The 15,741-nt window shown below is 32.9% G+C and overlaps 9 non-coding genes across 9 annotated transcripts; all 9 read left to right on the top strand.

The window, feature by feature from the left end:
• Positions 1-1,434: 1,434 nt before the first annotated feature.
• On the top strand, positions 1,435-1,508 carry TRNAI-AAU (transfer RNA isoleucine (anticodon AAU)). The gene has a single exon. It is a non-coding gene; the product is annotated as a tRNA-Ile (tRNA).
• Positions 1,509-3,098: 1,590 nt separating this feature from the next.
• TRNAI-AAU (transfer RNA isoleucine (anticodon AAU)) lies at positions 3,099-3,172 on the top strand. Its single transcript has one exon. It is a non-coding gene; the product is annotated as a tRNA-Ile (tRNA).
• A 1,587-nt stretch (positions 3,173-4,759) lies between these two features.
• On the top strand, positions 4,760-4,833 carry TRNAI-AAU (transfer RNA isoleucine (anticodon AAU)). The gene has a single exon. It is a non-coding gene; the product is annotated as a tRNA-Ile (tRNA).
• Positions 4,834-6,422: 1,589 nt separating this feature from the next.
• Positions 6,423-6,496, top strand: TRNAI-AAU (transfer RNA isoleucine (anticodon AAU)). The gene has a single exon. It is a non-coding gene; the product is annotated as a tRNA-Ile (tRNA).
• Positions 6,497-8,085: 1,589 nt separating this feature from the next.
• Positions 8,086-8,159, top strand: TRNAI-AAU (transfer RNA isoleucine (anticodon AAU)). The gene has a single exon. It is a non-coding gene; the product is annotated as a tRNA-Ile (tRNA).
• A 1,588-nt stretch (positions 8,160-9,747) lies between these two features.
• TRNAI-AAU (transfer RNA isoleucine (anticodon AAU)) lies at positions 9,748-9,821 on the top strand. Its single transcript has one exon. It is a non-coding gene; the product is annotated as a tRNA-Ile (tRNA).
• Positions 9,822-11,410: 1,589 nt separating this feature from the next.
• TRNAI-AAU (transfer RNA isoleucine (anticodon AAU)) lies at positions 11,411-11,484 on the top strand. Its single transcript has one exon. It is a non-coding gene; the product is annotated as a tRNA-Ile (tRNA).
• Positions 11,485-13,073: 1,589 nt separating this feature from the next.
• Positions 13,074-13,147, top strand: TRNAI-AAU (transfer RNA isoleucine (anticodon AAU)). The gene has a single exon. It is a non-coding gene; the product is annotated as a tRNA-Ile (tRNA).
• A 1,587-nt stretch (positions 13,148-14,734) lies between these two features.
• On the top strand, positions 14,735-14,808 carry TRNAI-AAU (transfer RNA isoleucine (anticodon AAU)). The gene has a single exon. It is a non-coding gene; the product is annotated as a tRNA-Ile (tRNA).
• Positions 14,809-15,741: the final 933 nt, after the last annotated feature.

Here is a 15,741-nt window from a genome sequence, read left to right as displayed (position 1 = left end):
ACATGGCTCAGTGACTTTTGTCTCAAATCAAGCAATATGGCATAACTAAGATATGCAAGGGCAAATTAATCAGTTATTATATTGCTGTTCAAACATAGAGGGCACTAGGTGTTAATAGAAGAAGAAGAAGATATGTGCTCCCCTCTCATTAGTGCACACTGAAGTAAAAAAAATGGAGAATTTCTAAAGACCAGAGCACAAGTAATGAATCTCTGCATTCTTATTGCATATTTTCTTATTTCCAAATATTTGACATACTTCTGATTTGATAAGTTTAAAAATGAGTTTAAACAAAGGACACCACTGAAGATGATGGAATTTATATGAATTTTAAATGAAGATTTGCAATACTCATTCATTGAATGAAAATGGAGCTTTGAACAAAAGGAAAATAAACAATGTTAGCTCCCACGAGATATGAACTCAGATGACTAGATTCAAAGTCCAGGGTGCTAACAATTACACCATGGAACCCTCACCTGAGCAATGGCATCTACTGAAGTGCGCTCATCTTTTAAATGCAAAGAAAAGAAATTCAATACTTTATATATATTATTTCAAGTTTCTAATAAGCTCAGGGATGCAATAGGTATTATGTAGAATATTTGTCCAAACCCAATGATAATATATAAAAAGTAACCTATTTTTTAAAGGAGAAGATAGATACTAGAAACCTAAATGCCTAGGACCAATTTCAGTTGGAGCATCACCCCTTATGTTATCCTAGCATTGAATTGACAGTTTTTCTGTATTTCCATATTTGCATATCAGCCACTTAAAATTGTTTCAAGCTTTATAACAGAGGACTGCCTTTTTTATAGACCAAGGATGAAAGTCTCTTGTGAGTTAAGTCTGATAATGACATCACAATTTGTAAATTAAGCTATAGTATGATTACAGAGTGTAGACTGAATAAAAAGTGCTTTCCTATGGATTGAAGTTTGTATTTTCTTAAGCTTTGCATTCCAAAATGGGCTAGCATTCTTTATTTCCAATGGGCACATTAAGCTACTTCCCCAATATATATTTTTTTGTGTTAAAAGTTATTCATACACAACTTGGTAAAACATACTAAATTTAATACATAATGGATTACATCCTGGGATTATCTTTTTCAACAATCTGTAAATTTACAATTAAAAATTGTGTATTAGATTTTTTAGATTGATTTTGCTTAGATTTGCATATACTCCTTGTCGAAATTGTCTATTTTTATACTATTACTAGATGCCTTAATCTTTGTTATTATCCTATCTAATATTTATTTTTATTTTGTAATGTGGAAAGAAACTGGAGCATTTTTATGATACCCATGCTTCAAGTGACTCTATGGCTTAAGCTTTTTTTTTAAAAATGAAATGCTATAAAAACAAAATATGATCTGTGCTTTGAGGTACATTTGCCAGTTTTGTGTCTGCTGGCCGTAATATCTGTGGCCTGTTAGCTCAGTTGGTTAGAGCGTGGTGCTAATAACGCCAAGGTCACGGGTTCGATCCCCGTATGGGCCTTTTGCTTTTCTTGATGGACAAGAATGGAATAAGCTCATCGGTGGAGTGCATGAATACTTGAAAACATCATAGACACATATATCACAAAATCTCTTCAAATACATATCAGAAGCCAGTGGGAGTGTCATCCTTTGGCTGATGAAGATTTTTCTCTACATGGCTCAGTGACTTTTGTCTCAAATCAAGCAATATGGCATAACTAAGATATGCAAGGGCAAATTAATCAGTTATTATATTGCTGCTCAAACATAGAGGGCACTAGGTGTTACTAGAAGAAGAAGAAGATATGTGCTCCCCTCTCATTAGTGCACACTGAAGTAAAAAAAAATGGAGAATTTCTAAAGACCAGAGCACAAGTAATGGATCTCTGCATTCTTATTGCATCTTTTCTTATTTCCAAATATTTGACATACTTCTGATTTGATAAGTTTAAAAATGAGTTTAAACAAAGGACACCACTGAAGATGATGGAATTTAAATGAATTTTAAATGAAGATTTGCAATACTCATACATTGAATGAAAATGGAGCTTTGAACAAAAGGAAAATAAACAATGTTAGCTCTCACGAGATATGAACTCAGATTACTAGATTCAAAGTCCAGGGTGCTAACAATTACACCATGGAACCCTCACCTGAGCAATGGCATCTACTGAAGTGCGCTCATCTTTTAAATGCAAAGAAAAGAAATTCAATACTTTATATATATTATTTCAAGTTTCTAATAAGCTCAGGGATGCAATAGGTATTATGTAGTATATTTGTCCAAACCCAATGATAATATATAAAAAGTAACCTATTTTTTAAAGGAGAAGATAGATACTAGAAACCTAAATGCCTAGGACCAATTTCAGTTGGAGCATCACCCCTTATGTTATCCTAGCATTGAATTGACAGTTTTTCTGTATTTCCATATTTGCATATCAGCCACTTACAATTGTTTCAAGCTTTATAACAGAGGACTGCCTTTTTTATAGACCAAGGATGAAAGTCTCTTGTGAGTTAAGTCTGATAATGACATCACAATTTGTAAATTAAGCTATAGTATGATTACAGAGTGTAGACTGAACAAAAAGTGCTTTCCTATGGATTGAAGTTTGTATTTTCTTAAGCTTTGCATTCCAAAATGGGCTAGCATTCTTTATTTCCAATGGGCACATTAAGCTACTTCCCCAATATATATTTTTTTGTGTTAAAAGTTATTCATACACAACTTGGTAAAACATACTAAATTTAATACATAATGGATTACATCCTGGGATTATCTTTTTCAACAATCTGTAAATTTACAATTAAAAATTGTGTATTAGATTTTTTAGATTGATTTTGCTTAGATTTGCATATACTCCTTGTCTAAATTGTCTATTTTTATACTATTACTAGATGCCTTAATCTTTGTTATTATCCTATCTAATATTTATTTTTATTTTGTAATGTGGAAAGAAACTGGAGCATTTTTATGATACCCATGCTTCAAGTGACTCTATGGCTTAAGCTTTTTTTTTTGAAAATGAAATGCTATAAAAACAAAATATGATCTGTGCTTTGAGGTACATTTGCCAGTTTTGTGTTTGCTTGCAGTAATTTCTGTGGCCGGTTAGCTCAGTTGGTTAGAGCGTGGTGCTAATAACGCCAAGGTCACGGGTTCGATCCCCGTATGGGCCATTTGCTTTTCTTGATGGACAAGAATGGAATAAGCTCATCGGTGGAGTGCATGAACACTTGAAAACATCATAGACACATATATCACAAAATCTCTTCAAATACATATCAGAAGCCAGTGGGAGTGTCATCCTTTGGCTGATGAAGATTTTTCTCTACATGGCTCAATGACTTTTGTCTCAAATCAAGCAATATGGCATAACTAAGATATGCAAGGGCAAATTAATCAGTTATTATATTGCTGCTCAAACATAGAGGGCACTAGGTGTTACTAGAAGAAGAAGATATGTGCTCCTCTCTCATTAGTGCACACTGAAGTAAAAAAAAAATGGAGAATTTCTAAAGACCAGAGCACAAGTAATGGATCTCTGCATTCTTATTGCATCTTTTCTTATTTCCAAATATTTGACATACTTCTGATTTGATAAGTTTAAAAATGAGTTTAAACAAAGGACACCACTGAAGATGATGGAATTTATATGAATTTTAAATGAAGATTTGCAATACTCATACATTGAATGAAAATGGAGCTTTGAACAAAAGGAAAATAAACAATGTTAGCTCTCACGAGATATGAACTCAGATTACTAGATTCAAAGTCCAGGGTGCTAACAATTACACCATGGAACCCTCAACTGAGCAATGGCATCCACTGAAGTGCGCTCATCTTTTAAATGCAAAGAAAAGAAATTCAATACTTTATATATATTATTTCAAGTTTCTAATAAGCTCAGGGATGCAATAGGTATTATGTAGAATATTTGTCCAAACCCAATGATAATATATAAAAAGTAACCTATTTTTTAAAGGAGAAGATAGATACTAGAAACCTAAATGCCTAGGACCAATTTCAGTTGGAGCATCTCCCCTTATGTTATCCTAGCATTGAATTGACAGTTTTTCTGTATTTCCATATTTGCATATCAGCCACTTACAATTGTTTCAAGCTTTATAACAGAGGACTGCCTTTTTTATAGACCAAGGATGAAAGTCTCTTGTGAGTTAAGTCTGATAATGACATCACAATTTGTAAATTAAGCTATAGTATGATTACAGAGTGTAGACTGAATAAAAAGTGCTTTCCTATGGATTGAAGTTTGTATTTTCTTAAGCTTTGCATTCCAAAATGGGCTAGCATTCTTTATTTCCAATGGGCACATTAAGCTACTTCCCCAATATATATTTTTTTGTGTTAAAAGTTATTCATACACAACTTTGTAAAACATACTAAATTTAATACATAATGGATTACATCCTGGGATTATCTTTTTCAACAATCTGTAAATTTACAATTAAAAATTGTGTATTAGATTTTTTAGATTGATTTTGCTTAGATTTGCATATACTCCTTGTCTAAATTGTCTATTTTTATACTATTAGTAGATGCCTTAATCTTTGTTATTATCCTATCTAATATTTATTTTTATTTTGTAATGTGGAAAGAAACTGGAGCATTTTTATGATACCCATGCTTCAAGTGACTCTATGGCTTAAGCTTTTTTTTTAAAAATGAAATGCTATAAAAACAAAATATGATCTGTGCTTTGAGGTACATTTGCCAGTTTTGTGTCTGCTGGCCGTAATATCTGTGGCCTGTTAGCTCAGTTGGTTAGAGCGTGGTGCTAATAACGCTAAGGTCACGGGTTCGATCCCCGTATGGGCCTTTTGCTTTTCTTGATGGACAAGAATGGAATAAGCTCATCGGTGGAGTGCATGAATACTTGAAAACATCATAGACACATATATCACAAAATCTCTTCAAATACATATCAGAAGCCAGTGGGAGTGTCATCCTTTGGCTGATGAAGATTTTTCTCTACATGGCTCAGTGACTTTTGTCTCAAATCAAGCAATATGGCATAACTAAGATATGCAAGGGCAAATTAATCAGTTATTATATTGCTGCTCAAACATAGAGGGCACTAGGTGTTACTAGAAGAAGAAGAAGATATGTGCTCCCCTCTCATTAGTGCACACTGAAGTAAAAAAAAATGGAGAATTTCTAAAGACCAGAGCACAAGTAATGGATCTCTGCATTCTTATTGCATCTTTTCTTATTTCCAAATATTTGACATACTTCTGATTTGATAAGTTTAAAAATGAGTTTAAACAAAGGACACCACTGAAGATGATGGAATTTAAATGAATTTTAAATGAAGATTTGCAATACTCATACATTGAATGAAAATGGAGCTTTGAACAAAAGGAAAATAAACAATGTTAGCTCCCACGAGATATGAACTCAGATTACTAGATTCAAAGTCCAGGGTGCTAACAATTACACCATGGAACCCTCACCTGAGCAATGGCATCTACTGAAGTGCGCTCATCTTTTAAATGCAAAGAAAAGAAATTCAATACTTTATATATATTATTTCAAGTTTCTAATAAGCTCAGGGATGCAATAGGTATTATGTAGTATATTTGTCCAAACCCAATGATAATATATAAAAAGTAACCTATTTTTTAAAGGAGAAGATAGATACTAGAAACCTAAATGCCTAGGACCAATTTCAGTTGGAGCATCACCCCTTATGTTATCCTAGCATTGAATTGACAGTTTTTCTGTATTTCCATATTTGCATATCAGCCACTTACAATTGTTTCAAGCTTTATAACAGAGGACTGCCTTTTTTATAGACCAAGGATGAAAGTCTCTTGTGAGTTAAGTCTGATAATGACATCACAATTTGTAAATTAAGCTATAGTATGATTACAGAGTGTAGACTGAACAAAAAGTGCTTTCCTATGGATTGAAGTTTGTATTTTCTTAAGCTTTGCATTCCAAAATGGGCTAGCATTCTTTATTTCCAATGGGCACATTAAGCTACTTCCCCAATATATATTTTTTTGTGTTAAAAGTTATTCATACACAACTTGGTAAAACATACTAAATTTAATACATAATGGATTACATCCTGGGATTATCTTTTTCAACAATCTGTAAATTTACAATTAAAAATTGTGTATTAGATTTTTTAGATTGATTTTGCTTAGATTTGCATATACTCCTTGTCTAAATTGTCTATTTTTATACTATTAGTAGATGCCTTAATCTTTGTTATTATCCTATCTAATATTTATTTTTATTTTGTAATGTGGAAAGAAACTGGAGCATTTTTATGATACCCATGCTTCGAGTGACTCTATGGCTTAAGCTTTTTTTTGAAAAATGAAATGCTATAAAAACAAAATATGATCTGTGCTTTGAGGTACATTTGCCAGTTTTGTGTTTGCTTGCAATAGTATCTGTGGCCAGTTAGCTCAGTTGGTTAGAGCGTGGTGCTAATAACGCCAAGGTCACGGGTTCGATCCCCGTATGGGCCATTTGCTTTTCTTGATGGACAAGAATGGAATAAGCTCATCGGTGGAGTGCATGAATACTTGAAAACATCATAGACACATATATCACAAAATCTCTTCAAATACATATCAGAAGCCAGTGGGAGTGTCATCCTTTGGCTGATGAAGATTTTTCTCTACATGGCTCAGTGACTTTTGTCTCAAATCAAGCAATATGGCATAACTAAGATATGCAAGGGCAAATTAATCAGTTATTATATTGCTGTTCAAACATAGAGGGCACTAGGTGTTAATAGAAGAAGAAGAAGATATGTGCTCCCCTCTCATTAGTGCACACTGAAGTAAAAAAAATGGAGAATTTCTAAAGACCAGAGCACAAGTAATGAATCTCTGCATTCTTATTGCATATTTTCTTATTTCCAAATATTTGACATACTTCTGATTTGATAAGTTTAAAAATGAGTTTAAACAAAGGACACCACTGAAGATGATGGAATTTATATGAATTTTAAATGAAGATTTGCAATACTCATTCATTGAATGAAAATGGAGCTTTGAACAAAAGGAAAATAAACAATGTTAGCTCCCACGAGATATGAACTCAGATGACTAGATTCAAAGTCCAGGGTGCTAACAATTACACCATGGAACCCTCACCTGAGCAATGGCATCTACTGAAGTGCGCTCATCTTTTAAATGCAAAGAAAAGAAATTCAATACTTTATATATATTATTTCAAGTTTCTAATAAGCTCAGGGATGCAATAGGTATTATGTAGAATATTTGTCCAAACCCAATGATAATATATAAAAAGTAACCTATTTTTTAAAGGAGAAGATAGATACTAGAAACCTAAATGCCTAGGACCAATTTCAGTTGGAGCATCACCCCTTATGTTATCCTAGCATTGAATTGACAGTTTTTCTGTATTTCCATATTTGCATATCAGCCACTTAAAATTGTTTCAAGCTTTATAACAGAGGACTGCCTTTTTTATAGACCAAGGATGAAAGTCTCTTGTGAGTTAAGTCTGATAATGACATCACAATTTGTAAATTAAGCTATAGTATGATTACAGAGTGTAGACTGAATAAAAAGTGCTTTCCTATGGATTGAAGTTTGTATTTTCTTAAGCTTTGCATTCCAAAATGGGCTAGCATTCTTTATTTCCAATGGGCACATTAAGCTACTTCCCCAATATATATTTTTTTGTGTTAAAAGTTATTCATACACAACTTGGTAAAACATACTAAATTTAATACATAATGGATTACATCCTGGGATTATCTTTTTCAACAATCTGTAAATTTACAATTAAAAATTGTGTATTAGATTTTTTAGATTGATTTTGCTTAGATTTGCATATACTCCTTGTCGAAATTGTCTATTTTTATACTATTACTAGATGCCTTAATCTTTGTTATTATCCTATCTAATATTTATTTTTATTTTGTAATGTGGAAAGAAACTGGAGCATTTTTATGATACCCATGCTTCAAGTGACTCTATGGCTTAAGCTTTTTTTTTGAAAAATGAAATGCTATAAAAACAAAATATGATCTGTGCTTTGAGGTACATTTGCCAGTTTTGTGTTTGCTTGCAGTAATTTCTGTGGCCGGTTAGCTCAGTTGGTTAGAGCGTGGTGCTAATAACGCCAAGGTCACGGGTTCGATCCCCGTATGGGCCATTTGCTTTTCTTGATGGACAAGAATGGAATAAGCTCATCGGTGGAGTGCATGAACACTTGAAAACATCATAGACACATATATCACAAAATCTCTTCAAATACATATCAGAAGCCAGTGGGAGTGTCATCCTTTGGCTGATGAAGATTTTTCTCTACATGGCTCAATGACTTTTGTCTCAAATCAAGCAATATGGCATAACTAAGATATGCAAGGGCAAATTAATCAGTTATTATATTGCTGCTCAAACATAGAGGGCACTAGGTGTTACTAGAAGAAGAAGATATGTGCTCCTCTCTCATTAGTGCACACTGAAGTAAAAAAAAAAATGGAGAATTTCTAAAGACCAGAGCACAAGTAATGGATCTCTGCATTCTTATTGCATCTTTTCTTATTTCCAAATATTTGACATACTTCTGATTTGATAAGTTTAAAAATGAGTTTAAACAAAGGACACCACTGAAGATGATAGAATTTATATGAATTTTAAATGAAGATTTGCAATACTCATACATTGAATGAAAATGGAGCTTTGAACAAAAGGAAAATAAACAATGTTAGCTCTCACGAGATATGAACTCAGATTACTAGATTCAAAGTCCAGGGTGCTAACAATTACACCATGGAACCCTCAACTGAGCAATGGCATCCACTGAAGTGCGCTCATCTTTTAAATGCAAAGAAAAGAAATTCAATACTTTATATATATTATTTCAAGTTTCTAATAAGCTCAGGGATGCAATAGGTATTATGTAGAATATTTGTCCAAACCCAATGATAATATATAAAAAGTAACCTATTTTTTAAAGGAGAAGATAGATACTAGAAACCTAAATGCCTAGGACCAATTTCAGTTGGAGCATCTCCCCTTATGTTATCCTAGCATTGAATTGACAGTTTTTCTGTATTTCCATATTTGCATATCAGCCACTTACAATTGTTTCAAGCTTTATAACAGAGGACTGCCTTTTTTATAGACCAAGGATGAAAGTCTCTTGTGAGTTAAGTCTGATAATGACATCACAATTTGTAAATTAAGCTATAGTATGATTACAGAGTGTAGACTGAATAAAAAGTGCTTTCCTATGGATTGAAGTTTGTATTTTCTTAAGCTTTGCATTCCAAAATGGGCTAGCATTCTTTATTTCCAATGGGCACATTAAGCTACTTCCCCAATATATATTTTTTTGTGTTAAAAGTTATCCATACACAACTTTGTAAAACATACTAAATTTAATACATAATGGATTACATCCTGGGATTATCTTTTTCAACAATCTGTAAATTTACAATTAAAAATTGTGTATTAGATTTTTTAGATTGATTTTGCTTAGATTTGCATATACTCCTTGTCTAAATTGTCTATTTTTATACTATTAGTAGATGCCTTAATCTTTGTTATTATCCTATCTAATATTTATTTTTATTTTGTAATGTGGAAAGAAACTGGAGCATTTTTATGATACCCATGCTTCAAGTGACTCTATGGCTTAAGCTTTTTTTTTAAAAATGAAATGCTATAAAAACAAAATATGATCTGTGCTTTGAGGTACATTTGCCAGTTTTGTGTCTGCTGGCCGTAATATCTGTGGCCTGTTAGCTCAGTTGGTTAGAGCGTGGTGCTAATAACGCTAAGGTCACGGGTTCGATCCCCGTATGGGCCTTTTGCTTTTCTTGATGGACAAGAATGGAATAAGCTCATCGGTGGAGTGCATGAATACTTGAAAACATCATAGACACATATATCACAAAATCTCTTCAAATACATATCAGAAGCCAGTGGGAGTGTCATCCTTTGGCTGATGAAGATTTTTCTCTACATGGCTCAGTGACTTTTGTCTCAAATCAAGCAATATGGCATAACTAAGATATGCAAGGGCAAATTAATCAGTTATTATATTGCTGCTCAAACATAGAGGGCACTAGGTGTTACTAGAAGAAGAAGAAGATATGTGCTCCCCTCTCATTAGTGCACACTGAAGTAAAAAAAAATGGAGAATTTCTAAAGACCAGAGCACAAGTAATGGATCTCTGCATTCTTATTGCATCTTTTCTTATTTCCAAATATTTGACATACTTCTGATTTGATAAGTTTAAAAATGAGTTTAAACAAAGGACACCACTGAAGATGATGGAATTTAAATGAATTTTAAATGAAGATTTGCAATACTCATACATTGAATGAAAATGGAGCTTTGAACAAAAGGAAAATAAACAATGTTAGCTCCCACGAGATATGAACTCAGATTACTAGATTCAAAGTCCAGGGTGCTAACAATTACACCATGGAACCCTCACCTGAGCAATGGCATCTACTGAAGTGCGCTCATCTTTTAAATGCAAAGAAAAGAAATTCAATACTTTATATATATTATTTCAAGTTTCTAATAAGCTCAGGGATGCAATAGGTATTATGTAGTATATTTGTCCAAACCCAATGATAATATATAAAAAGTAACCTATTTTTTAAAGGAGAAGATAGATACTAGAAACCTAAATGCCTAGGACCAATTTCAGTTGGAGCATCACCCCTTATGTTATCCTAGCATTGAATTGACAGTTTTTCTGTATTTCCATATTTGCATATCAGCCACTTAAAATTGTTTCAAGCTTTATAACAGAGGACTGCCTTTTTTATAGACCAAGGATGAAAGTCTCTTGTGAGTTAAGTCTGATAATGACATCACAATTTGTAAATTAAGCTATAGTATGATTACAGAGTGTAGACTGAACAAAAAGTGCTTTCCTATGGATTGAAGTTTGTATTTTCTTAAGCTTTGCATTCCAAAATGGGCTAGCATTCTTTATTTCCAATGGGCACATTAAGCTACTTCCCCAATATATATTTTTTTGTGTTAAAAGTTATTCATACACAACTTGGTAAAACATACTAAATTTAATACATAATGGATTACATCCTGGGATTATCTTTTTCAACAATCTGTAAATTTACAATTAAAAATTGTGTATTAGATTTTTTAGATTGATTTTGCTTAGATTTGCATATACTCCTTGTCTAAATTGTCTATTTTTATACTATTAGTAGATGCCTTAATCTTTGTTATTATCCTATCTAATATTTATTTTTATTTTGTAATGTGGAAAGAAACTGGAGCATTTTTATGATACCCATGCTTCGAGTGACTCTATGGCTTAAGCTTTTTTTTGAAAAATGAAATGCTATAAAAACAAAATATGATCTGTGCTTTGAGGTACATTTGCCAGTTTTGTGTTTGCTTGCAATAGTATCTGTGGCCAGTTAGCTCAGTTGGTTAGAGCGTGGTGCTAATAACGCCAAGGTCATGGGTTCGATCCCCGTATGGGCCATTTGCTTTTCTTGATGGACAAGAATGGAATAAGCTCATCGGTGGAGTGCATGAATACTTGAAAACATCATAGACACATATATCACAAAATCTCTTCAAATACATATCAGAAGCCAGTGGGAGTGTCATCCTTTGGCTGATGAAGATTTTTCTCTACATGGCTCAGTGACTTTTGTCTCAAATCAAGCAATATGGCATAACTAAGATATGCAAGGGCAAATTAATCAGTTATTATATTGCTGTTCAAACATAGAGGGCACTAGGTGTTAATAGAAGAAGAAGAAGATATGTGCTCCCCTCTCATTAGTGCACACTGAAGTAAAAAAAATGGAGAATTTCTAAAGACCAGAGCACAAGTAATGAATCTCTGCATTCTTATTGCATATTTTCTTATTTCCAAATATTTGACATACTTCTGATTTGATAAGTTTAAAAATGAGTTTAAACAAAGGACACCACTGAAGATGATGGAATTTATATGAATTTTAAATGAAGATTTGCAATACTCATTCATTGAATGAAAATGGAGCTTTGAACAAAAGGAAAATAAACAATGTTAGCTCCCACGAGATATGAACTCAGATGACTAGATTCAAAGTCCAGGGTGCTAACAATTACACCATGGAACCCTCACCTGAGCAATGGCATCTACTGAAGTGCGCTCATCTTTTAAATGCAAAGAAAAGAAATTCAATACTTTATATATATTATTTCAAGTTTCTAATAAGCTCAGGGATGCAATAGGTATTATGTAGAATATTTGTCCAAACCCAATGATAATATATAAAAAGTAACCTATTTTTTAAAGGAGAAGATAGATACTAGAAACCTAAATGCCTAGGACCAATTTCAGTTGGAGCATCACCCCTTATGTTATCCTAGCATTGAATTGACAGTTTTTCTGTATTTCCATATTTGCATATCAGCCACTTAAAATTGTTTCAAGCTTTATAACAGAGGACTGCCTTTTTTATAGACCAAGGATGAAAGTCTCTTGTGAGTTAAGTCTGATAATGACATCACAATTTGTAAATTAAGCTATAGTATGATTACAGAGTGTAGACTGAATAAAAAGTGCTTTCCTATGGATTGAAGTTTGTATTTTCTTAAGCTTTGCATTCCAAAATGGGCTAGCATTCTTTATTTCCAATGGGCACATTAAGCTACTTCCCCAATATATATTTTTTTGTGTTAAAAGTTATTCATACACAACTTGGTAAAACATACTAAATTTAATACATAATGGATTACATCCTGGGATTATCTTTTTCAACAATCTGTAAATTTACAATTAAAAATTGTGTATTAGATTTTTTAGATTGATTTTGCTTAGATTTGCATATACTCCTTGTCGAAATTGTCTATTTTTATACTATTACTAGATGCCTTAATCTTTGTTATTATCCTATCTAATATTTATTTTTATTTTGTAATGTGGAAAGAAACTGGAGCATTTTTATGATACCCATGCTTCAAGTGACTCTATGGCTTAAGCTTTTTTTTTTGAAAATGAAATGCTATAAAAACAAAATATGATCTGTGCTTTGAGGTACATTTGCCAGTTTTGTGTTTGCTTGCAGTAATTTCTGTGGCCGGTTAGCTCAGTTGGTTAGAGCGTGGTGCTAATACCGCCAAGGTCACGGGTTCGATCCCCGTATGGGCCATTTGCTTTTCTTGATGGACAAGAATGGAATAAGCTCATCGGTGGAGTGCATGAACACTTGAAAACATCATAGACACATATATCACAAAATCTCTTCAAATACATATCAGAAGCCAGTGGGAGTGTCATCCTTTGGCTGATGAAGATTTTTCTCTACATGGCTCAATGACTTTTGTCTCAAATCAAGCAATATGGCATAACTAAGATATGCAAGGGCAAATTAATCAGTTATTATATTGCTGCTCAAACATAGAGGGCACTAGGTGTTACTAGAAGAAGAAGATATGTGCTCCTCTCTCATTAGTGCACACTGAAGTAAAAAAAAAATGGAGAATTTCTAAAGACCAGAGCACAAGTAATGGATCTCTGCATTCTTATTGCATCTTTTCTTATTTCCAAATATTTGACATACTTCTGATTTGATAAGTTTAAAAATGAGTTTAAACAAAGGACACCACTGAAGATGATGGAATTTATATGAATTTTAAATGAAGATTTGCAATACTCATACATTGAATGAAAATGGAGCTTTGAACAAAAGGAAAATAAACAATGTTAGCTCTCACGAGATATGAACTCAGATTACTAGATTCAAAGTCCAGGGTGCTAACAATTACACCATGGAACCCTCAACTGAGCAATGGCATCCACTGAAGTGCGCTCATCTTTTAAATGCAAAGAAAAGAAATTCAATACTTTATATATATTATTTCAAGTTTCTAATAAGCTCAGGGATGCAATAGGTATTATGTAGAATATTTGTCCAAACCCAATGATAATATATAAAAAGTAACCTATTTTTTAAAGGAGAAGATAGATACTAGAAACCTAAATGCCTAGGACCAATTTCAGTTGGAGCATCTCCCCTTATGTTATCCTAGCATTGAATTGACAGTTTTTCTGTATTTCCATATTTGCATATCAGCCACTTACAATTGTTTCAAGCTTTATAACAGAGGACTGCCTTTTTTATAGACCAAGGATGAAAGTCTCTTGTGAGTTAAGTCTGATAATGACATCACAATTTGTAAATTAAGCTATAGTATGATTACAGAGTGTAGACTGAATAAAAAGTGCTTTCCTATGGATTGAAGTTTGTATTTTCTTAAGCTTTGCATTCCAAAATGGGCTAGCATTCTTTATTTCCAATGGGCACATTAAGCTACTTCCCCAATATATATTTTTTTGTGTTAAAAGTTATTCATACACAACTTTGTAAAACATACTAAATTTAATACATAATGGATTACATCCTGGGATTATCTTTTTCAACAATCTGTAAATTTACAATTAAAAATTGTGTATTAGATTTTTTAGATTGATTTTGCTTAGATTTGCATATACTCCTTGTCTAAATTGTCTATTTTTATACTATTAGTAGATGCCTTAATCTTTGTTATTATCCTATCTAATATTTATTTTTATTTTGTAATGTGGAAAGAAACTGGAGCATTTTTATGATACCCATGCTTCAAGTGACTCTATGGCTTAAGCTTTTTTTTTAAAAATGAAATGCTATAAAAACAAAATATGATCTGTGCTTTGAGGTACATTTGCCAGTTTTGTGTCTGCTGGCCGTAATATCTGTGGCCTGTTAGCTCAGTTGGTTAGAGCGTGGTGCTAATAACGCCAAGGTCACGGGTTCGATCCCCGTATGGGCCTTTTGCTTTTCTTGATGGACAAGAATGGAATAAGCTCATCGGTGGAGTGCATGAATACTTGAAAACATCATAGACACATATATCACAAAATCTCTTCAAATACATATCAGAAGCCAGTGGGAGTGTCATCCTTTGGCTGATGAAGATTTTTCTCTACATGGCTCAGTGACTTTTGTCTCAAATCAAGCAATATGGCATAACTAAGATATGCAAGGGCAAATTAATCAGTTATTATATTGCTGCTCAAACATAGAGGGCACTAGGTGTTACTAGAAGAAGAAGAAGATATGTGCTCCCCTCTCATTAGTGCACACTGAAGTAAAAAAAAATGGAGAATTTCTAAAGACCAGAGCACAAGTAATGGATCTCTGCATTCTTATTGCATCTTTTCTTATTTCCAAATATTTGACATACTTCTGATTTGATAAGTTTAAAAATGAGTTTAAACAAAGGACACCACTGAAGATGATGGAATTTATATGAATTTTAAATGAAGATTTGCAATACTCATTCATTGAATGAAAATGGAGCTTTGAACAAAAGGAAAATAAACAATGTTAGCTCCCACGAGATATGAACTCAGATGACTAGATTCAAAGTCCAGGGTGCTAACAATTACACCATGGAACCCTCACCTGAGCAATGGCATCTACTGAAGTGCGCTCATCTTTTAAATGCAAAGAAAAGAAATTCAATACTTTATATATATTATTTCAAGTTTCTAATAAGCTCAGGGATGCAATAGGTATTATGTAGAATATTTGTCCAAACCCAATGATAATATATAAAAAGTAACCTATTTTTTAAAGGAGAAGATAGATACTAGAAACCTAAATGCCTAGGACCAATTTCAGTTGGAGCATCACCCCTTATGTTATCCTAGCATTGAATTGACAGTTTTTCTGTATTTCCATATTTGCATATCAGCCACTTA

Source organism: Pseudophryne corroboree, chromosome 11 (assembly GCF_028390025.1).
Source record: "Pseudophryne corroboree isolate aPseCor3 chromosome 11, aPseCor3.hap2, whole genome shotgun sequence".
NCBI classification, from domain to species: Eukaryota; Metazoa; Chordata; class Amphibia; order Anura; family Myobatrachidae; genus Pseudophryne; species Pseudophryne corroboree.
This window is presented reverse-complemented; position numbering and strand designations above follow the sequence as displayed.